This window comes from Vicugna pacos, chromosome 6 (genome assembly GCF_048564905.1).
Source record: "Vicugna pacos chromosome 6, VicPac4, whole genome shotgun sequence".
Lineage (NCBI taxonomy): Eukaryota > Metazoa > Chordata > Mammalia > Artiodactyla > Camelidae > Vicugna > Vicugna pacos.
In genome coordinates, this window is record NC_132992.1 from 88053445 (window position 1) to 88064106 (window position 10662).

The following is a 10662-nucleotide window of genomic DNA, read 5'->3' on the forward strand; positions in this document are numbered from 1 at the left end:
GGCCTATCTCCAAAGAGCTTACTTAGATCGAAAAAATTATAGTACAAATAAAAAAGAAAGAAAGAAAGAAAACAAGAAATTGCACGAGCATCACACAGACCCAGTTCCAGGAGCACACAGCGGAGATGGGGGCTCCTTCCAGGCTGCAACAGAGAGGCTGTGAAGGGAGTAAACTGTGAGCTGAGTTTGACAAGGGGTAGAATCTGGACACACGGAGAGAGGCAGGAAGATCTGCTGGGGCATAACCGAGACACACGGGTAGAAGCGGGGGCTGCGTGCAAAAGGATACTTATTGGCACTTAATGCTTCAGTGCTCTTTTCGCTGCTGGGGTCCCCAGGGTTGACCTGAGAATGTCTGCTTTCCAGGAGCTCGTGGCAATGGGGACAATAATTAGGAGAGTGTCACAGCACTGGGTGACTCCAGCACGGGGTGAGAGGGTGAGAGCAGGCTCTCCGAGAGCACAGAGAGGGGGTGTCCAGCCCGGGGAGCTGGGAGGGGATGGCTGGAGATGGTTTCCGGGAGGAAGAGACATATACACTGAATCCCAAAGGATCAGCAGTTGGCCAAGCAAAATGGGGAAAGGAGTGTTCCAGATAAAAGAAACATATCAGACCCAGAGACAGGAGGGTTCAAAGGTCAGGAGGGAGGATGGAGGAAAGCAGTACCAGGTGGTTATGCAGGGACTTGAGGTCTGAGGAGCAGGAAGGTGATGGAAGGCTCTGTGATGGCCAAGGGCTGAGATGGCAGCTGCCAGGGCCTGGCTGGAGCCGGAGGCGTGCAGTTCCTATGTGATTTACTCCAGCCATGCTCAGCGGGCCCAAGAAAGGCAAACAGTAGGTTGCTCCAGAGATGGGACTTGTCAGACGGACAGCCAGAGTTCAGGGGCACTGGGAAGACTGGTCAGATCATGAGGAATGGCTAAACTGGGGAAGGAAATAAACATAGGAGGTGAAGAAAGTAGAGTGACCTTGGTGTGGTTAAAGAACGGGGTGGTGGGAGCACCTGGGGGACAGAGCAAGAAAACTAGGAGGTTGTGGCCACAGAGTGAGAATGCTTGCCTGGAACCTTCCAGAGGTGGGTCCATCCTGGCAGGTGACAAGGGCCAATAGCGGCCACGGCATGGGGTGGTTGGAATAAAGGGACCAGACGGTCAAAGAATAGAGGTGGAGGATGGGTTGTATGCAGACATGCAGGATGCTGGAGGGACCTGGGAGGAGAGGCCAGGGGGCCAGGCACCAAGGCCAGTCTCCCTGGACTGGGGGGGTGTGGGAGGGACGAGCAGCCTCTCCTGCTTCGTGGGAAGGACCAGTCCTCATGGGAGAGCACTGAAGACCCAGAGTCATTTAAGAAACACAAAGAAGGCCGGTGCTCCTGCGTCCTGGTGATGGAGAGACTGGTGGGGGCTGGGCCGCCAGGTCCTTGTAGGCCATCAGTGACAACACTTTGATCAGTGTCCCGGCCCCCGTAGGGTTTCCTGGAGAGCAGAGAGAGGTTCAGGTGGCCTGGATTTAGGTCGACAAGCAGAATCCCCTCTGCACACGTGTCTAATCTGGACCACGTGGTGTTTCACAAATGTTTTTAAATTGGCTACAGAGATTTAAGTTCCGTACAAGGATCCACATTTTGGGCTTCCCTTGAACACTTGGAAGCTCCTGCAACACAGTCGGCTTTCATTCATTCAGCTCATATTTTCTGAGCATCTACTTTGTGCCAAGCATTCAAGCAGGTTCTGAGAACACAGCAGGGGACCAGACAGAGGAGCACCCCTGGTCCTCTGGGAGCTGGCCTCCCGGGGCTCCCCCAGGGCACCAGCCCCTTGGTGCTGAGTCGCAGCGCCCCTGTAGGCAGGACCTCCACCCGAGGGTGGAGGCTGGAGTCCCCGGCTTGCTCGCCTCCAATGCCAATACCATTTCTGAGCCCCAGGCAGGAACCAGGTGAGCAAGGGTCCCGTAGTGGAGGAACAAGAACAGGCAGGAAGAGAGAGTCAGAAAGAAAGTAACAGCCGTCTCTCTGCTCTGAGTGCACTGACCTGGCACGCCCTCTTCCCTTCTTTCTCAGCCCCTGCGTTAAAGTTGCGGCTTATAAATAGCCTTCCTTTTCAGGGGTGGAATAAAATAATCCCACGTTCTGGAAGAGTGTGCTGGCCTGAGAAGTCAGAACATTGTTCACAGGCCTGCAGCTCAACAGCAGACTGTCAGCATGCTCTCTGGGAAGCAGACACCTGGTTTACGGAACGCCCACGACACTTACCAAGCACAGGACACGGGCCCACAGCGGGACAGACACTGGCAACCCCCACAACAAGGATGCTGTTGCCCTTCTGCTGGGGAAGTTAATTATTCATTCGCAGATGGAGAAATTCCTGACTTGTTTAAAAGGATCAGTGCTGCGGGAGAAATGTATGTTTTTGAGTCCCCATGTATCTGGCTGATGCGCTCACCTGGAGGATTTCACACCTGGGTCTAGGCCCTGGCCTCACCTGGCCGGGCTAACACCTGGCACAGCAAGGCGTGTTAGCAAGCGGGCCTCCAGCATCCCTGACTCCAGCACCCACCTGGGCTCCTGCTCCAAGAGAATCAAGTAGAGACATGGGATTTCTTCTCCAATTCACTTCCAGCTTTGGGCGTGGCATGTGACTCTGAGGCTGCCAGCCCCCGTCCCCAACTGCGTCCACCTCCTCATCCATCCCGACACTGAGCAACACTAAGCCGCCCACCCCCACCCCACAAATCCCAGCCTGGGGAGACTCCTGGGTGTTGCAATGGACACAGGCCGCTTCTTACTCTCCGGAGATGAGTCATGAGCTTGATGAAGAGCAGGTGGGAAGTTTTCTCCTATGGGCTGGAGGGTGCTTTAAATACCATCGAAATGATTGCATGTCAAACTGGTACAATCTAAATAGAATCTGAAAAATTATACTAATGCCAATTTTCTGATTGTGATATTGTCCCGTGTGCAAGATGTTACCATTAGGGGAGACTGAGTAAAGAGTAAAAGGAATCTATGAATCTAATCAAAAGTGCTCAAAAGAAAATATCGCCAAGTTCAGCCCCTCCATTTCACAGATAACGACACCAAGGCCCAGAGATGGGCAGAGACTCACCCCGGGTTACCCTGGGATGCTCGTTAGGCTGTGAGGTCAGAGAAGAGGCCTGAGTGTCAGGGACCCTATCATTTGAGCTGCCTTGATGGTGGTCGAGCTCTCTGTGGCTGGGGTGGGATTTGAGGCAGTGAGCAGGGTTCCAGGTCTACTTTCCAGGAGCTTCTAGAGACAGAAAATTATTAGAAGGGTCACTAGGTGCTCAGCAAGTATTAGGGAAGTCACCTCAGAGTTTTAGTTGGCAGGGAGCACAGTCTGCTGCTGAAATAGCTGCTGGTGGTTGGGCTACATTAACAGGAGTATAGCAACTAAAGTGAGGGAGGTGATATCTCATTTAGCTTAGAACTGGACAAGGTACATGAGGTGTATTGTGTCCAGTTCTTGGCTGATTCAGAAAAAGGAGATCTGACTATTGAAGGGACTCAATATCATACCCTCTGTGACACAGCTGGAACCTGAGAGGGCTTACCTGAAGTGGACAAGACTTGTGGGGACAAGGGAACAAATGTATTTGGTGTGACCCCAGTAAGACCAAAGAGAAGCACACTCCAGCTTAATCTGAGGAGTTTTCTGATGCACAGAGCTGTCCCATGGTAGAATGCTGTCCCATGATGGCTGTTCCTTGATACAACTTGGAGAACAGTGGGTTCCCCATCGCTGGAGTTATCCAAGCGAAGCTACAGGGTCTCTTGGCAGCATGTTACAACAAAGATCACAAAAGTATCTAGAACACACCCATCCTTGAGGAGTTCACTCATGCAGGGGAGGCAAATAAGAAAAGAGATCACTGAATAAATAAGTTGTGGGGTGTGTGTGTGTGTGTGTGTGTGTGTGTGTGTGTGATGGAATACTATTCAGCCATAAAAAGAATGAAATAATGCCATTTGCAGCAACATGGATGGACCTAGAGATTAGCACACTAAGGGAAGTAAGTCAGGCAAAGAAAGACAAATATCATATGATATCAGTTATATGTGGACTCTTAAAAAAATTGTACAAGTGAACTTGTTCACAAAACAGAAACTCACAGACATAGAAAACAAATGTTGTTTATCAAAGGGGAGGACAGGAGGGTAAATTAGGAGTTTGAGATTGATACACACTATAATATATAAAATAGATAAACAACAAGGACCTACTTTACACAGGGAACTATTCAATAGTAACCTATAATGGAAAAGGATCTAAAAAAGAATAGATATGTGTGTAACTAAATCACTTTGCTCCATACCTGAAACTAACACAGCATTGTAAATCAACTATACTTCAACTTAAATTTTTTTAATTGAAAGTTTAAACTTTTTTTAATTAAAAAAAATTTTAAAGAAAAAAGCCCACTTCTAAGTATGAGATCTGAAATATGAGGGGGACAGAGTCTGCCCGAGAGGAGTTCAGAAAGGAAGGAGGCATCAAAGGAGGAGACCCCTAGCTGAGTCTTAAAGTTAAACAGGACAGCGAGGGTACTTACCACCTGCTGCCTTTGCTTCACCCATATTTTCAGCCAGTGAAATCAAGAGCTGGAAGAATTATGCCAAGGCTAAGGGGTCAGTGTACCCAGTCAATGGATACTCTGAACAGGGGAATGCCATACACAGACCTGTGTTTTAGAGACATCACTTCACTAGAATATAGATCATGGCCTGAAAAGCGTATCAGTCATCTATTGCTGCATAACAAACCACTCCAAAACTTCAACGAATTAAAATGACAGCCTTAGCTCACAGTTCTGTAGTTGACCACTTGGATTGGGTTCATCTGGATGTTTCTTCCAAAGGTCTAGGCTGGGTTTACCCACCCATCTGTGATCAGCAGCTGGTCAACTAGTGGTTCTGCTGCTGGGGTGGGGGCAGGGGGGTGCAGAAGGCACAGAGCTCACCTCAAATGGAGTTAAAAGCCATGATGGGTTAGGCGTACTGTGGTGAGCTAAGGAGCTCCCCCACCCCTGACCTTCCCAAACTCATATGGAATCAGAGCAGCTGATTCACTCAGTGCTTCAAGTACCCAGACTGAGTGTCTAATGCAGGCCAGGTATTGTGCAAGGCACAGAAGTGCAGGGTAAATGAGACATTTCCCACCTTTAAAGAGTTCACAGGACATGGAAGAGATCACCTAGTGCAGCCTGTTCAATTCACAGCTGGAAAAACTGAGGCCCCAAATGCTTTGCCCATCACACAGTGGTACCATCAGGGTAGGGTCTGAGGGTAGCACCAGCTCTTCTCCGGCCACATCTCGTTCTCTAGCTTGTCGAGTACCTCCCCAGAAAACACTTCCTGAGAACACCTTGTCTTTCCAGTGGAAGTGCCTTAGCTCAGTGCGGATGGAGGTGGTGGGAGGGGCATGACCTCTGCTCTCTGACAATCCTGGTCCTCCTGTACTGGGAGATGAGCGGCTGAACTTCCTCACCCCACTGAGGTGAAGCGTGGGCTTCACACTCCACTCACCAGTGTGAGGGCACTTGTGTGCCACCTCTGGACAGAAGCACTGAGGAGCAGAGTTCTCCCTGCTCTCCTCTCTCTGCTGTAGCAAACTCCGGAGACTTAAATCAAGAGGGTGGTGTCACTAAGGTGTGGAGCCCGTCAGCCTGGAGCCCGTCAGCCCGGACCCCCAAGGACTAGAAGAGCAGGGCCCCCACCAACCTGTGTTAAACATGCAGCGTGGGTGAGAAATCAACTTTTGTTGTTTTAAGCCACAGACAGCTGGGAGTCGTGTTTGTTACTGCAGCAGAGCCCAGCCCATCCTCACTGATTCACCAGGTTTCAATGAGGAGGGGTTGCTCCCTGATCTCTGAGCCTCTTTCCCGCCCCTTACTCCTCTCCAAGGAAGAAAAGTGACTTACCTGACTGACTAATTTCTAAAAAGGAATTGAGCCTGCAGAGCTGTTTCTTCCCCCATGTCCTGCCTGTCTGCAGATGCCCAGGTCTCTCCACCATGAGGATCTGCCTCAGAGGGGGAAATTGTCAGCATTGCCTGGGCCTGCATGGGTAAGGCAGCCTGATTCCTGGTTTCAGAATTAAGAAGCCCATTGTTGGCACATGCCTGAGTGACACTGTCCAAGCTAGTTCTTCTCAGTAATAAAGATAATATTGTAAACAACCTAATCAAAAAATGGGCAGAAGACATTTCTCCAGTGAAGACATACAGATGGCTAATAGGCATGTGAAAAGATGCTCAATATTGCTAATTATTAGAGAAATGCAAATCAAAACTACACCTTAAGGTATCACCTCACACCAGTCAGAATGGCCATCATCAAAAAGTCTACAAATAATAAATGCTAGAGAGGGTGTGGAGAAAAGGCAGCCCTCCTACATTATTGGTGGCAATGTAATCGGTGCAGCCACTATGGAAAACAGAATGGAGATTCCTTTAAAAACTAAAAATAGCATTACCGTATGATCCAGCAATCCCATTCCTCTGCATATATCCAGAGAAAACTCTAATTTGAAGAGATACATGCACCCCAATGTTCACACTAGCACTATTTACAATAGCCCAGACATGGAAGCAACCTAAATGTCCATAGAGAGATAAATGGATAAAGAAGTTGTGGTATATATACACAATGGAATACTACTCAGCCATAAAAAAGAATGAAATAATGCCATTTGCAGCAACATGGCTGGACCAAGAGATGGTCATACTAAGTGGAGTAAGTCAGACAGAGAAAGACAAATATCATATGATATCACTTATATGTAGGATCTAAAAAGTGACAAATGAACTTATTTACAAAACAGAAACAGACTCACAGACATAGAAAACAAACTTATGGTTGTCAAAGGGGAAAGGGGGGAGGATAAATTAGGAGTTTGGGATTTGCAGATACACACTACTATACATACAACAGGTAAAGAACAAGGTCCTACTGTATAGCACAGGGAACTATATTCAATATCTTGTCATAACCTATAATGAAAAAGAATCTGAGAAAAGAATATATATATATATATGTATAACAGAATCACTGTACTGCACACCAGAAACTAATACAACATTGTAAATCAACTATACTTCAATAAAAAATAAAATTAAAAAAAAGAGTATTGTGGCCCCATCTGCTGACTCCTGTTGCCTCATTCAGTTCAGAACTCAGGCCAGAAAGCAGGAGCGTCCTCAAACCACAGCCCGTATTATTCTGCTCATCCCTTTCTCCAAGGGAGCCAAATGCCAAACGTCTGTCACTTCTTGGGGAAAAAACAGGAAAGGCCAATGATGAAACACAAATCTGACTCCTGAGCGTTTTCACAAAATCCTTAGTAATATCTTAGTAAGTTTGACGCAAGATTTCTTGGCACTAAGGACATCTGGGGCCAGACAGCGTTCTGCCGTGGGGCCGTCCTGGGCACCATAGGACGTTCGGCAGCGTCTTAGACCTCTGCCCACTGGACGCCAAGCGCATCCACCCTCCCCAAGTGCAACAACCAATGTCTCCAGGTCCTCCGGAAGCAAATCACCCCCCACCCCCAGCTGAGAGCCACATTCTGGCTGATCTGATCCACTTCCTCATCAGTGGCCTCCAGGAAAGGCTGGTGGTCTGGGGAGACTTCTTGGAGGTGGTGGAACTTCAGCCCTTGAAGGATTCAACTTAACAAAGAGAAGGGGAGAAGCCATGATGCCAGGAGAACATTAGCAAAGGGAGGCTTGGAGGCCGGCCCACTCGGAGCTGGGGCGGAGTTGGGGAGGGGGTACCACGCAAACAACAGTTGGGATGATTAAATAGCCAGAGAATCACTCAGCATTGCACACACAATGGATGTTTGCTAACATCATCACAGCAGACGCTCTCCTCCAGTCCAGTGACATCAGTTTACAGCAACTTGCCATTATTGACTTTGGCATCATTCCCCAGTGTTGGACAATAAACACCTCCAGCCTACTCCTTGTGGCTTCTCTTAATGTGACTACTGGCAACCTTGTGATGGGGGCAGGGCTGGGGGTGAGATGGGGAAAGATGGAGCCGAGGGAAGAATGAGAGTCAATCATCATGAACATAATACCACATTTTAAGTGAAGACAGGACCCAGCAGGACCCGGCTGAGAATGGAACACAGGTCCATCCTTTTTATTTAAAATGTCAATGTTTTGTTCATCATGAGTGTTTTGCATTCATTTTGATATTTTTAAAACATTGCATTAAATTATTATCTTGATTATGGACGTGCCCTGGCGCCCCTCTTCTTTAAATTGGTGCCCAAAGCCAGTGTCTCAGCCACCTCCCCCGAGTCTCAGCCCTGAGTGGCAGGACTGGGGGCCAGGACTGCATTTCCAGTAAAGGGATGAATTAGCAGAGAAGCTTAAACAGGCTTCTGTTTCAGACTCACCTTTACCTACATCCCCACCCCGACCCAGGAGAGAAAACACAGCCAGAGATCTTTATCTTAATACAAAGCACATTTCTATTATCTCCTGTCCCAAATATTCCCTTATCAACCTGTTCTGAAAACTGCACCAGGGGCGACTTTCACAAGCCTCCAGGACTGAGACAGGGGCCGGGTGTGTTTTAACTGCCCTAACCAGTATTTACAAAGAGAAATGAATTGTGAAATAAAATGACATTTTTATTTTAAATTTAAGCCATGTCCTTGACTAAGAGGAAGCTGCTACAAACTAGCTTTGTGCAAGGGTTGAGACAGCTGGGATTTTTCCAAAGGCTTCCCACGCTGTGTGGGGTCAGAATTTGCGCAGGCTCAGATGTGCCGCCAGGGCTTTGTAGGGGGCAGATGCTAAAAACCGAAGTCCCACTGAGGAGGATGGCGGGCGCCCCCTGCTGGCGTCAAAGGAGCAGTGCTCTTTCCCCAGAATTCTGCACAAATTTTCAAAGTCCTTGAATGGGTTACAATGGATATGGTACAAAGCATAACAAAACATGTAAATGTGAAAAGGCAACAGTTTCTCTTGAGCCCTGTTGGTGGGTATGTCAGCAAGTACAACTTCCACAAGAGGGCAGTTGACAACAGCCACTCCAATTTTAAGTGGGCGTCACGTATCATTGGTGTTTCCCCTGGTAGTGAGATCTCCAAGAGGCAAGCACACCGCTGAGACACTGAGGTGCAGCCAAGTTAAGCGGCTTGCTCAAGGCCAACCTTTGGGGTAGAGAGTTGTCTGAAACCCCAGTTCAGCAAATAGGACAAAAAGACTAAGAAGGTGGCTTTCAAAATGAAATCTGGTGTGAAGGATTAAGGACAGTTTCGAAGAAAATCGTATTTTGAAGAAGACAGGGGGTGAGGAGGACGTAAAACTTTAGTTTAAACTGAAATGGAGAAGAGAGGGAGGTGTTTATTTGGAGGAGAATTGTTTATTATAAATGAAAGGAGAAATTTTAACTATGGAGCTATGACATTGATACTGATTTTTAATTAGTGAAGTTTTGGGGGGGAGGGGTGCATTGTGCTTCACTTTTACTAAATGTTCAATGTTTTTGGAGTTATACCCTTGAGGTCTCCATCACTCTAAAAGTAAATGGGCCACATCTGGGCAGACAAAATATTCAATTAGCGTTTCGAAAGCAACATTAGTACTTGGCATTGAGTAGTCATGTTTTCCTTTATACCTCAATGAAATCTAAACTTAAAAGAATGTTTTTGCCCTCTTATCATAGCCTTAGAAATTCTTACTGTAAGGATGTGCCAGTGTTCATTTTTCTCAGCTAACGCAAAACCCAAAAGACTTTGCCTCCAGCACCCTCCTTGACTTTTACTTCTAGATGCTACCCAAGATTTAACGTTCAAGTCAAATTTCCCCGTAACCAGTCAATTCTGAACCCCAGGCTAAAAAGGGAACTGGCTCCCTCAGCTTTCGCACGGTTGCCCCGAGTCTGTGTTTATTGTCAGGGAAGCAGATGTCTGGGTGGCAGTAAAAGAGAAGACCAGATGTTGCCTTCCAGATCATGAACTCCAGTTCTAAAACTGCTCTGAGTGGTTTCTGCTCCTTTCCTAGGCTTTGAAAATGCCACTCAATTTCTCAGAAGCAAAACAAATTGATTTCCATTTATAAGAAACAAATGGCTGGAATGATTAGCTGTGTCTAATCAGTTTTGTATTAGAGTTTGATGTATTGCCACCGGGTCTTGGGTTCCTCAGAAGCAAGAACCAAATCTTCCATCTCTGGCCCAGGGCACTGCTCATAGCAGGCATTCAGGAAACAGTAACAATAGTATCTAACATTAGAGATGGTACTTAATACGTGTCAGACACTGTTCTAAGCACTTTGCATATATTAACTCATGCAATCATCATAACAACCCTATTACTAGCTCTATTTTATAGAGAAGGAAACCGCAGCACAGAAAGGTTAAGCAACTTCCCCAAGGCTGCACAGCTAACAAGCAGTGGAATCTGGGTTCACACCCAGGCAGTCTGACTCAAAAACATATATTCTTAGCCACTGTACCAGTGGTTCCCAAACTTGTCTGCACATTAGAGTCCCCCGGGGAATTTCAAAAATATACCTTCAAGAGGAGTGGGTATAGCTCAAGTGGCAGAGTGCATGTTTAGCATATGCAAGGTCCTGGGTTCAATCCCCAGTACTTCCTCTAGAAATAAATTAAGTAAACCTAATTACC